Genomic DNA, 13,659 nt, shown 5'->3' on the forward strand with positions numbered 1-13,659 from the left:
TTAACTGCCATCTTAGTTGGCAGTTAATTTGCATATAGCCCTGATTAGCCAATGAAAAGGGTAGCGTCATACACCAATTACCATTTTTCTCTTTTATTAGTGTAGATGGAGCAAGAACTCTTAGAAACATTAGGGAAGAGAAGCCTTTATAGATAGTCTCTTTTGGGAGAATCCAAGAGAAACAACTAAATAACTCTTAGAATAATTTCACAGGGGAGCCAACTACTAAATAGAGAAATTGATAGTTTTCTTACACATTAACAATAAACAGGAAGTAAATCCCAACAAAAGCCATGTCACTCCTAAAATTAAGCTATGTCTAAAACATGACTACAGTGCATTAGCATAGATGGAAATGGAAAGACAAGCCATGTCCCCAAATGGGGAAACCTACGCTTGTGAAGAAGACTAATAGTAGGTGGCCCTCACATTTGTGCAGTATTTGTAAACGAAATGAAGTTCCAATCAATGGAATTCCTTTTTTGCAACCTGAAAGTATAATTTTACACTTCATGTAAAAAAAATAAACACACTCTTTTCTCCATCTTGCAGCCTGTGGAGGCTGCTTGGAACAGAACTTTTATAAGAAAACATAAAGGGTTTCCCCCCAAAATTGTTTTTTTAAGGGACACCCTGTATGCCTGGAAGTCTGTGGTCCAAGGCCATTGTTATTGGCTGTAAGCAGGGTCTCCAGAACCAGAGGGAGCCCACAGATCTCAAATTTGAAAGTTTTTATGCTTGATATACTTTAGAATTATATCTTAAAATTGAAGGTGTTTATGCTTGAGAAGATACTGAATTCTATCTAAACAAGAGATGTGCTTATGTGTGCAAAGCAAGTGACTCCTGGTGATGAAGCGAACAAAACCAGAGTCACCTGGGGAAGGGTAACTGTGCTCATGGAAACAGTGGCATGGTTCATGGGTATTTCCAAAACAACCTTCTTGCTTAGGCCATTGGACACAGAATTCGTATAATGCTGTTCCCCTCAAGGATTTAAACTTACTGAAAAGTAAATAAAATGGATTTGTTCTCTTGGAAAAAAAGAAAAGAAAATGAACACAAAGCTAAGAAACGTGTTTTTAAAGGGAGTTTAAAAAAAGTTTTTAAAAGGGAGAATTTCCCCCAACAAATAGTGAACTATATGATTAAACTTCCAAAACTAAAACAGTGTAGTCTGGTAGAGAAATAGACAAAATTTGGAATAGAAATAGAGATTAGCGATGTACCCAAGAGTTGTAAGACTTGAAGGCATGATAGGGCAGGGTTGGAACATTTATTCCTATAAAGAGAATATGTGACTTAGTGTCCCTCTGAAGTCAGTGAGGAAATGATAAAGACAGAAAGAGGATCCAAGGCGTGGGTACAAATTATGGTTCAAAGTTTAAGTTAGGGAAAAATTTAGATACAAGGCTTGTTACCAGCCTTTAAAGTTCCTAAATTGATACCCCTCTCCCCAGGATGTGTCATGATCTCAGGAGGTGAGAAGCAGTGGTCTCTACTCGCTATGGTTTACGCTTCTCCAGGAGTAGACTTCAACAGTCGGCACGTCCTGAGTTCCTGCTATATGTGAGATGGTCCTAAGACTTCTCTAGGCTCTGAGGTAGGTAGAAGAGGGTTATGTCCCTAGGGACACACAGCTGGAACTTGGCAGAGCTGGGGGTGATGCCAGAGCCCCAGCTTTGGTTTCCCTGGGGAAGCTGACAAGCTCTTCTGTCCCTGAGAGCAGTGTTTTGCTAGAACAGGTGCAGATAGCCAAGAAGAGCCTGAACCCCCGTGGGGAATCCTAGTTTTAAGTGTGCTTTTATTAAAAAAAAAAGATTGAGGTATCACTCATATACCATAAAATTCCCCCTTTTAAAGTAGACATCTCTATCTTTGAATTTTCACAAAGTTGTGCAACCATCATCACTATAACTCTAGAACATTTTCATCTAAGTGTGCTTTTGCAAGCATTTCTTTTTAAAAAATAGTTTTATTGATTTTAAAGAGGAAGGGAGGGGGAGAGATAGAAACATCAGTGATGAGAGATGAATCATTGATTGGCTGCCTCCTGCATGCCCCATACTGGGGATGGAGCCCACAACCCAGGCATGGGCCCTGACCGGGAATCAAACCATGTGTGACCTCCTGGTTCATAGGTCGACGCTCACCCACTGAGCCGTGCTGGCCGGGCTGCAAGCTTTTCTTTTCTTTCTTTCTTTCTTTTTTTTTTTTTTACATAGTTTTATTGACATATCAGTGACATATAGTCAACTGCACATATTTAAAGTGTACAGTTTGATACTTTAAAAAAATATTTGTTGTTGAAAGTATTACATATGTTCACTTTCCCCCCATCAACCCCCTCCAGCCCACCCCACCCTACCCCACTCCCTGCTCCAGGCCCTCACCACCCCAGTGTCTGCATCCATAGGTTATGCATATATGCATATAATGTCTTTGGTTGATTATCTCCTACCCATCCTCCCTCCCCTGCCTTCCCTCTGAGATTCCGCACTCTGTTCCATGCTTCCCTGTCTCTGGATCCACTCCATCAGTTTATTTTATTAATTAGATTCCATATATGAGTGAGATCATGCAATACTCATCTTTCTCTGATGGACTTACTTCACTTCGGGCTGCAAGCTTTTCTTATCCATTGGTCTACTCAAAGCAGAGAGCTTGGCTTTATCATCAGTTCAAGTTCCCATTGTACCTGGAGGCAAGAGCATGGCATTCAAAAATAGTCTTCCCTGAACCAGTCACATATCTTTCTCTCTTCCAGTAGGTGAAATTGGGGGGGGGGGGACACTGAGGACTGTTTTGTGTTGTTTCACAATCTCTGTGCATAAATATTGGATTAAATGCCAAACATGGGCTCACTTATCAGATACCCAGCACGGGACATCCAGGTCGATGCGAGACATAGAGTGGGTGAAACTGATTTAAAACTAATTGAAAATCCTGAACCTTTGGAGATGTACCTTTAACGTGTTACCATTAGATCAGGCAGGTGAGGGTGGGCTCTACTTGCCCTCGTGTTGCAGAGACAGATGGCCCCTGTCGACCATGAGGGAGAAGAGTGTTTCAGTGGTGCCTAGTTTCTTTCTTTCCCCCGAGATCTATAGGTCAGGGTCCGAGACAGTGGGCGCTGCATGCACTGTGGAAAGAAATCACCCCTTCCACAGCCCACAACCGGAGGGGCATCTTGCAAAAGGCACAGGGAGCTAATCAGCTTCAGATATCATGCTTAGAAAGTTCATTCCCCACCCTTCCTTCTAGCTCTGCAGTAAACAAGTGAGAAGCTTCTGTGAGGTGGTTAGGAAATAACAATGGTTAGTTCTCCCATTGGTATTGAGGGATGGTTGGCATTAGGAGAAGTGGCTAAAGCAGCCAGCCTTCTGTACTTCCAAGAAAGTATGAAGGCAGGCTTTCCCTCCCTCACCTTTTCTTAGGAAATGTAAAATGTATGTAATGAGCCCCAAGGAACAGAGCTTTTACCTAAAGTCACATCTTTCAGATTAGGGGCAACATCTCTCTGGTGGCTGTCCTTGTCTTTTAATCATTTTCTTAGTGGTGTGTAGCTCGTCTTTGAAACAACCAGAAATTTGTCAATAAAAAAGCGGTAGCTGGGAAGGGGCTAGGTCATCCACACTAGACATGCTGAGAATTGATTTGGATTGGATGCAGTCCCCATGGTACTACTCAAAGGCTGTTCTAGAACACAAGCTGAATCCTCTGGTACCACCAAGAGGAAAGAATAAATTCCATTTCCTCAATGGACCTGGCCTTCTGAAGTGTTCTCAAGGGCCACCCCTGTGCACGGATGGCCCTGCTAGCTGGTGTGAGATGTTCACCAATGGTAAGAAATTATCCAGAATGTGGAAATAAGGCTGAAAGACGGCTTTGCACTCTTTCAAAACCCTGCTCTAGATCATGGTCGCCATGAGGCAGCCCAAGGGGCTGCTGAGTTTTGGGGGATGTGATTTTCTATGACTGACCATGTGCTATTGACTAGGACCCAGTCTCTGGAGTGATTCGCTTTACACAGAAAGTTGCAGATGACTTTGTCCTGTAGAAAAGCCAACTCCAAAGGTTATGTCTGTTTGTATCTAACTTTACAAACTCATTCCAGCATTTCCCCCCACTAAATGCATGTGTGTGTTGCTGTGTGTAGAAAGTCTGTCTGTTGCTGTGTGTAGATCTACATCAGTATGTACATAATAACATCAGCTCCCATGTCCTCCCTTGATCCAGCTTTGTCATCCTGCGCCTTAATGAGTTAAACACGTTTTTGACACATATATTTAGATCACTGTATATTTACATCCCAATTATGCTCTGAACCTTTGGGAAGTTATGCTTTGAGAACGAGGAAGCTTTAAGCCCTCAGCAGGCTTTGGGGAATTTTAAACAGCTGCCACAATGATCTTAAAGGTACATATTAAATGCTAGCATTGTGGATGTGCTGGTGTGCTGCCACCCAGACAGACCTCCCCTTTAGGACTGAGGTATTTGCCCTTCCAGATGTCTCCTTCCAGAGGCTGGAGGTAGAGTTGCTGAGTCTTGTTGGGAGAGTTCCCTCTGAGAATTGCCCTTGCCTGAAGGAGGCTGCCTCAACAAAGTCAAACCCTCTCACTTGGGCAGCCTGTATCCAATGACTGGGTAACTGGGCATATAAAGGCCTTTGCTTCAAGGTGAGATAACTCAGAGGGACTGTCTTAGCTTCAAAGCTCCCTGTGGGTTCACCTGAGGCCTTTGTTGGGACTGCAGTGCAGCCCAAGTTCTCCCTCCTGCTTCCTCCACTAGCACTCCCCATGTACTTCCCACATGCTCATTGGTCTCAGAGTCTGTTCCTGGGGAATCCGCTCTGAGCCAGCTAGGCATTGTGCGAAGGACTTTCCATGCATCCTCTCTCTTAACCTTAAGAAAGACTTTCGGAGATAGGCACTGTTGTTGCTGTGCCCACTTTACCATGAGGGCCAAGACAAGTGAAGTGCCTTGTCCAAGGTCACATACAGCTAGGATGTACACAGCTGTGCTCCAAGCCCCAAGATTTTCTTTGGAGCCTGTGTTTGCCTTGGCCCACCACACCTCAATGTTACTGCCTGTAACACACACAGAACCAACCGCATGACTTTGACATGCTTGCCCTAGAGGCTCTTGCCAGTCTACACATCTTCTAGCTATATTTGCAAGCTTCTCATTTGACCTCAACCAGCTCCCCTCACCAGAAGTTGTTGCTGACTTTGCAAATCCCTGGGAATCTTCTGCAGAAGTCATTTGATCTATCTTTGTATTGCTTGGTCCAGCAGAATACTAGTACCTGCACCCTCTATCTGGAAGCACAGAACGTTGGTATTAGATTTTTTTTGTCATCTAGGAGGAAATGCTCATTTATGAAGCAACTATGTGTAAACACCTATTCCCTCCTCCATGCCAAGCATTTTGCTAAGGATGGGAGGGAGCAGAGAATGTGGTGAGATATTGTCCCGCCCTCCTGGATCCCAGCCTACCAGGGAAGAGAGACAGTAGACAAATAATTTAGGAAGTTATTATTTGCAACTGGGGTGGGTAACGAGGTCAGGGCTGTTACACATTTTTATATTATTACAGTTTGAGGTGAGACCTTTGTTTGATTTTTGGATTAATATCGGTCTCCCTCACTGTAAACTGAGAGGGCTGCCATATTCCTACCACGAATACAGGTATTCAGTAAATATTTGTGAGTGAATAAACACATTTGTCACTGAGGAAATCTATTAATTAAAATCCATGGCCTCTGATGTTCTTATCTTTTTGCCAGACCCATATTCTATCATGAGATGACAGTCGCAAGGATCCTGGGTTTTGTGTTTGCTTTTGGATCCCCAGCACCTATCATAGAGTAGATCCACAATAAAACTTTGTTGAATACAGTCAAACCTTGGTTCTCCACCAAGTTGTTCATGAAAAAAAAAATGTCTTGGTTGTTGAACAAACTTCGGTTTTTATACCTCACAACCCTTCAGTGCTAATACATCAGCATGACACAAAGCATCTCTCAGGCCACAAACAAAGAAGAGAATGTGCCAGTAAGAGTCAGCTTACCGCTAACATCTCAGAAAATTGTGCTGTGAACATTTTTGTATGTGTTTGTTGTTGTTGTTGTTTTTGCTTTTGATGCTGGCAAATGGATGATTAGCACAACTTTAAAACATAAAGAGGCCATCAAGGGTGCTAATGTTTCTAATGGTGTGAAAGAAACATTGATCACAAGCAATTGAAGAGGTAGAAAAACTGTTGTTGATTTGGATAAATGTAAAGCAGTTAGCCAGTGACAACAACAAAGATGCCACATGCTGACCTCCTGAAAGACACCCCTGGAACGAGTGCTGAAAGTGATTCGTTTAAGGCTAGTAGGGGGTGGTTCAATAAGTTTAAGAAAAGAAGTGTTTGTTTATAGATTAAACAGTACATTAGACATGTACTGTATATAAGAAAGGTTAAAACTTAATAATTTGGGGTCTGGAATGAATTAATTCAATTTACATGATTTCTAATGGGAAAAATGATTCGGTTTTCGAACAAATAGCTTCTCGAACAGTCTTCTGGAGCAAATTAAGTTCGAAAACCGAGGTTCCACTGTAAATGTTTTTTAAAAATTTAGCATATGTATATCAATTTGGATGGTTCTACCACACACAGCAGAAAGTGGCTTCAATATTAAGGTTATTTATTAATCACACATAATACATAACACACTCCAAAGGCAGCTCAATGACATCCAGATTCTGGGGACAGCACTTCTTTGAGTCCCATCCTCACTCCACTGTGATCAAAGGTGTGAAGAAGTTAGTGGTAGGCTCCTCCTTTTACTGCTCTCTCCTTCCACCAGGGAGGAAACTCCCAGAAGCTCCCGGCAGATTTCTGCTTCTTATTGGCCAATAGTAGGTGTTACAAGGACTCTTAAACTAAGCTTAGTCACTGGCCAAAAAGAAGGTGATAATCACATGTATTAGTTAAGGCAATGCTAGCTTTTTAACAACAACAACTCCCACCACCAAGATGCAGACTGTCTCAAATGCAATAGAAGTTTTTTTCTCCCTCATGTGAAGTCCAAAACAGATGTGCCTCTTACAACTCTATTCTGAACAGTAATTCAGGGACCGGGCTTCTTCCATCTTGTAGTTCCCCCATCTTACAATTTTATCATGGTTTTCTGTACCAAGCTGACAGAATAGGGAAAGAGTATGGAAGAGACACACTGCTTCCCAACCACCTTGCGTCTAAGGCAGTGGTCGGCAAACCATGGCTCTCGAGCCACATGCGGCTCTTTGGCACCTTGAGTGTGGCTCTTCCACAAAATACCACGTGTGGGCGCACACATACAGTGTGATTGAAACTTCATGGCCCATGCGCAGAAGTCGGTTTTCGGCCTGGGCGAGTCTATTTTGAAGAAGTGGCGTTAGAAGAAGTGGGGGTGTCGGTCAGTCGGGCGACGGGAGATGCAGCGCAGGCGGGCCCGCGAGATAGCAGCGCGGGGGAGGCGTGTGCGATTCATGCACGAGTTGAGTGAGCCAGTCAGTCAGCCGTCTCATCATGCAGTGGTTAGTGCTAGTCGCGTCCTCAAATCACATGCAGGTGACAAAAGTACCTACTCGAAGCATAAAGTTACCTGTATTTTTCCAACCAGCTGCAAATCCTACAGGTATTTTTGTCATCAATTTAAGAACTGTAATTCTTTTGTGTTGGTGGCTTTATTATTATAAAATGAAACATTTTTTAGGTGCCCTGTTTGACATGGCTACAAAGAAGAAGCAAAGAAAAACGGAAGACGAAAACCGTGAATTTAAAGTTGAATGTGCCTACCTATATAGTTTAAGTTTAAAAAATTTGGCTCTCAAAAGAAATTTCAATCGTCGTACTGTTGATATTTGGCTCTTTTGATTAATCAGTTTGCCAACCACTGCTCTAAGGGACTCACTCATACTATTTCCACTCACATTTCATTGGCAACAACTAGTCACATGACTCCACTTGGCTGCAAGGGATACTGAGATGTGGGTGGAATTCCTGGCTGGTTTACTTCTTACAGAAGGTATTGCTGTATTATGCAAGGGATAGCGCAAGTAATTTGGTGGATAGTTAGTTGTCTCTGCCATGCCGTGACTGCCTCAGACCAGAGCTAATGGGAATATAAAGTGAGTCCCACATGTCATTTTCAGTGTTCAAGTAGGAAGCCTGGGAAGAGAGGGGCAGTACAAATTTTGATTGTATTAGTATAAAATCTACCACAAAGTCCATTAGGTTCTCTTTCCCTGCCAGTCTAAGGGAGAGTGAGAGTGGGTGTGAAAAATTAAGAAGAAACTGTGGGGAGCCTGACCAGCATGGCTCAGTGGTTGAGCATTGACCTATGAATCAGGAGGTCAGGGTTTGATTCCTGGTCAAGGGCACATGCCTGGGTAGCAGGAGGCAGCCAATCAATGGTTCTCTCTCATCATTGCTATTTCTATCTCTCTCTCCCTCTCCTTTCCTCTCTGAAATCAATAAAAATATTTTTTAAAAGAAGAAACTGGGGAGGGGGGGAGACCTAATAAGTAAAGTATGGAGTTAAAACAAATCTATCAGGCAAACAACATTTTTTGAGAGCTTAATGACTTTTGAATTGGTGTCTGGACTGTGTCAGGATACAAAACCAGACTGCTTCTGGAAGCAATATATGGAGTGAATCTATCAAGGATTTTGAGGAAGAGCTTTGGGGGAACACTGAGGATTTAAATAAGGGCAATAATAAACTAAAATTAAGTTTTAAGCCTAATCTCATTATTCCTTTTTGCTTTGCATCAATGTAGGTAGTCCATATCAATTTTTTTTTTCAAAATAATTGCTGGGTTTTGTGACACATTGTTTTAAAATCACAAATATCATATGACTTGCCGAACCTGGGCCAAGCCATTTTACATATTACATTACAAAAGAGTTCCTCGGAAATAATTTATGGGACCAGTGGGCTGGTAGTGACTACCAAATCTTGTTTAGGAATTTGTCCTCCGTCTCAGGAAAACAGACATAAAATCAGTGACTGGAATACGCAAAAGGGGGCTGCAGCATAATCCTGTCTAAAAACATTTTCTTTCAAACAATATAAATCATTTCTGTCTGTGCGACAAAGCCCCTAAAAAATAGTAAAGGTAAAGCAAGGACAGCATCCACAAAAAATGCCTATCTCATGGGAGAAAAAAAGGAGGAAGTGTCCAGCTAAGTACAGGGTGTCTCAAAAAAATGTGTATACACTGTAACAGCTGATAGCTCAATTTTGAAAATGAAATGTATTTTTTTGCATTTAAATAGGCAATTTATTTTATGCATATAAACAGTGATTTAGGTACAAGAGTACAAAGTTGTTTGGGCTCATCGATTTGTTAACTGAGTTTAGCAAAGCAATTTGGAAAGAGTTCACCCAGGTTAAGGCACCAGTGGATAAAATACTTGCCAATTCAAAGGAAAATCCATTTCAAGAATGCAAAAGGCTATGCCCTGGCCTAGGCTCCTTAACAGAGCGCTAGGTGCGTGCAACTGCGCGCTCAGTTACCTCTCCAGCCCCTCTCCCCAGCACAAAGGGACGCGCGCGGGCGCCCACTGTTGGGTGACGTAGGTGACTGAACTACAGTTTGCATCCAAGACACCTTCCGAGTTCTGGAGGGCTCCTGAGCCCTTCGCATCTCAGTGCGTCGCTGGGGCCTGGAAGCCCGCAGGTGAATACTCCGGGCTCCCGAGCGGTGGGAACCGGAGGAAACGCCGCGAGGGGCGCCGACCGCGTCCGAGGGGCGCCGACCGCGTCCGGGGCGCCGACCGACCGCGTCCGGGGCGCCGACCCCGTCCGAGGGGCGCCGACCGCGTCCGGGGCGCCGACCCCGTCCGAGGGGCGCCGACCGCGTCCGAGGGGCGCCGACCGCGTCCGGGGCGCCGACCCCGTCCGAGGGGCGCCGACCGCGTCCGAGGGGCGCCGACCCCGTCCGAGGGGCGCCGACCGCGTCCGAGGGGCGCCGACCCCGTCCGAGGGGCGCCGACCCCGTCCGAGGGGCGCCGACCGCGTCCGAGGGGCGCCGACCCCGTCCGAGGGGCGCCGACCGCGTCCGAGGGGCGCCGACCCCGTCCGAGGGGCGCCGACCGCGTCCGAGGGGCGCCGACCCCGTCCGAGGGGCGCCGACCACGTCCGGGGCGCCGACCGCGTCCGAGGGGCGCCGACCCCGTCCGAGGGGCGCCGACCGCGTCCGAGGGGCGCCGACCGCGTCGGACGGGCGCTGTGGTGGCCGAAATGTATTTTAATAAACACTGCCTCTATAATGATTCAAAGTGTGCATATACATTTTTGGGCTACCCTATGTATACATCACATTTTGTTGTATTAAGGAACACAACCAAAGTCAGATAGTTAAGGAAAGAGAAAACTTACCTGGTTCTGTCATCTCTGGGTTATAAGGACTAATGTAGATGCTGAAGACATGACTAACACAATGCAAATCATTTATACAAAAACGATGAGAAAAATCTGGGCCAACAAACTTGTCAAGGGATGAGAAAGCTATTTGTCCCACTCCTCCCTAATTATCTTATTCTCCCATAAATCAGCATTTTAAAAAAGAAAGCTAGACAGGACAGCTGGAGATACATGTCAGAATGGGTTTCCCCAGAAGCAGTGTCCCTCCCCAAAATGACGATAACAGTGGGCACTCAGTCAAAGTCTGTATCAAAGCCTGATTCCCTCTTTTTAAAAAATATATTTTTATTGATTTCAGAGAGGAAGGGAGAGGGAGAGAGAGATGGAAACATCAATGAAGAGAGAGAATCATTGATTGGCTGCCTCTTGCATGCCCCACACTGGGGATTGAACCTGCAACCCAGGTATGTGCCCTTGACTGGGAATCGAACCGAGAATTCCTGGTTCATAAGTCAACACTCAACCACTGAGCCATGCCAGCCAGGCCTGATTCCTTTTTATTTTATTTTATTTTATTTTATTTTATTTTATTTTATTTTATTTTTTTATTTTATTTTATTATTTATTTTATTTTATTGATTTTTACAGAGAGAAAGGGAGAAGGATAGAGAGTTAGAAACATCGATGAGAGAGAAACATCAATCAGCTGCCTCCTGCACACCAGCCACTGGGGATGTGCTCACAACCAAGTACATGCCCTTGCCTGGGACCCTTCAGTCCACAGGCTGATGCTCTATCCACTGAGCCAAACCAGTCAGGGCTCTTTTTTTTTTTTTTAAATGTTTTTTATTTCAGAGAGAAGGGAGAGGGAGAGAGAGATAGAAACATTGAAGAAAGAGAAACATCAATCAGCTGCCTCCCCCATGTCCCCTACCAGGAATGCCTGCAATCCCTGGCTCAGAAGCCTTCTGTTGCTTGGGACTACCAGACACTCAGCCAACCGAGCAACACTGTTAGGCTCCCTCTTTTTGTTAAATTTGACTTTTTTTGTTTTGTTTAAGATTTAGTAGTTTTAACACTATTCTGAATTTCATCAAGCCTCTACATCTCTCCTCTGGTTTACAGGGAATACAAACCACAGGGAAGTGGTTGTCAAACTTGAGGGAGCTTCCTAATGCCCTGGAGGGCTTATTGTTGTGATGCTGGGCCCCACCCTGGAGTTCCTGATTAAATTTTTTAAAATATATTTTATTGATTTTTTACCGAGAGGAAGGGAAAGGGATAGAGAGTTAGAAACATCGATCAGCTGCCTCCTGCACACCTCCTACTGGGGATGTGCCTGCAACCCAGGTACATGCCCTTGACCGGAATCGAACCTGGGACCTTTCAGTCCGCAGGCCGACGCTCTATCCACTGAGCCAAACCGGTTAGGGCCTGACTAAATTTTAACACAGACGTTTTAACATTTAGTCAGTGCATGATCCCACTCTTGCTCCTTTTCTTCTGATATGACACTAGTAATGTCACAGTTAAGGTCTCTTCCTTCTGCCTGGGACCCAGGCCTCTAGTTTTGTTGTAATCGTGTGGCTTTTTTCTCCCAAGCAGTGCTTAGAAACATAGATGTAGGAATGGAAAATGAAGATAACTTGAGTGTTTTAAGATGGTGGTTTGATATTAGGATATGTGAAAGGGCCAATCAAGAGGCTTCTGCTTACAGAAGAGGTTGAAGTCACAGCCCATGGGCTTATGTCATGTAGAAAGATCAGGGGATGTGATAGCTCTGGGATCTTTGAAAGCTATATTGGAACGAAGGGAGGGATAGGACTGCAAGGATGAGGATTGTGAGTCCAAACAAATGGGATTTGTCAATTTAAGGTTTTAGTGATGGAGCGGTACAAAGCGATGGAATGTCTAGATTTTCTAGAAGGTATGCCTGGGAATGTGTGGAGAAAGTAGAGCAGAGGTAAGTTGTCTGGGTTGAGGAAGTTAAGGAAACACGGCTTAGTCATGGGTGTTGGATTCATCAGGATGGGGGCAGTAATTCAGGAGAGGAAAACTATAGTAAGTAGATGACAGTGATGGGGAAGGTAAAAGGTGGTACTACCGGATGAGGTGGACCCTGAAAGAGAAATCTTTTTTTAAAAAAATATATATTTTATTTATTTTTTACAGAGAGGAGGGGAGAGGGATAGAGAGTTAGAAACATCGATGAGAGAGAAACATCGACCAGCTGCTTCTTGCACACCTCCTACTGGGGATGTGCCCGCAACCAAGGTACATGCCCTTGATCGGAATCGAACCTGGAACCTTTCAGTCCACAGGCCTACGCTCTATCTACTGAGCCAAACCGGTTTGGCTGAAAGAGAAATCTTGAAAGGGATAAAAAGAATATCAAAGTGTCAACTGAGCCCTTATCGGGTTGGTTCAGTGAATAGAGCAGTGATGGCGAACCTATGACACGCGAACTCATTTTCTTGGTTGATTTTTCTTTGTTAAATGGCATTTAAATATATAAAATAAATATCAAAAATATGTCTTTGTTTTACTATGGTTGCAAATATCAAAAAATTTCTATATGTGACACGGCACCAAAGTTAAGTTAGGGCTTTTTCAAAACGCTGACACACCGAGCTCAAAAGGTTCGCCGTCACTGCAATAGAGCATCAGCCTGCGGACTGAAAGGTCCCACTTTCGATTCTGGTCAAGGGCATGTACCTGGGTTGCGGGCACATCCCCAGTAGGAGATGTGCAGGAGGCAGCTGATCGATGTTTCTCTCTCGTCGATGTTTCTAACTCTCTATCCCTCTCTCTTCCTTTCTGTAAAAAATCAATAAAATATATTTTTTAAAAGTGTCAAGTGAGAAAGCTCCAAGAGACAGAGACATATTATCTTTGGGGCTGGTGGATGGAGTGTGGGTGGAGAAAAATCAAGACAGCAAACCAAAATAAGTCACTATTTTGAATTGATGGTAGAGAGATGTTGGTACCATTAACCTATTTGGGAGGTCCAGAGGGGAGGTTTTATTTTTTTCGGGTAGAAGTTTAATTTGAGGCCATTAGGAATTGTTAGAGTTTGAGTAGGTAGGGAGAGAGGCCACAGAGATGCATGTTCAGGTGGGATGGCCAGTCTCGAAACTTCAATCCCAACGATTCCTGGACCGGGAACGCCCAATGCGGTCCTTTCTGGCAGACCAGGCAGCAGATAACACACGCGCTCTGGACGGAGCGGCAGAGGTGGGAACGGCCGGCAGAGG

This window comes from Myotis daubentonii, chromosome X, assembly GCF_963259705.1.
Source record: "Myotis daubentonii chromosome X, mMyoDau2.1, whole genome shotgun sequence".
Classification (NCBI taxonomy): Eukaryota; Metazoa; Chordata; class Mammalia; order Chiroptera; family Vespertilionidae; genus Myotis; species Myotis daubentonii.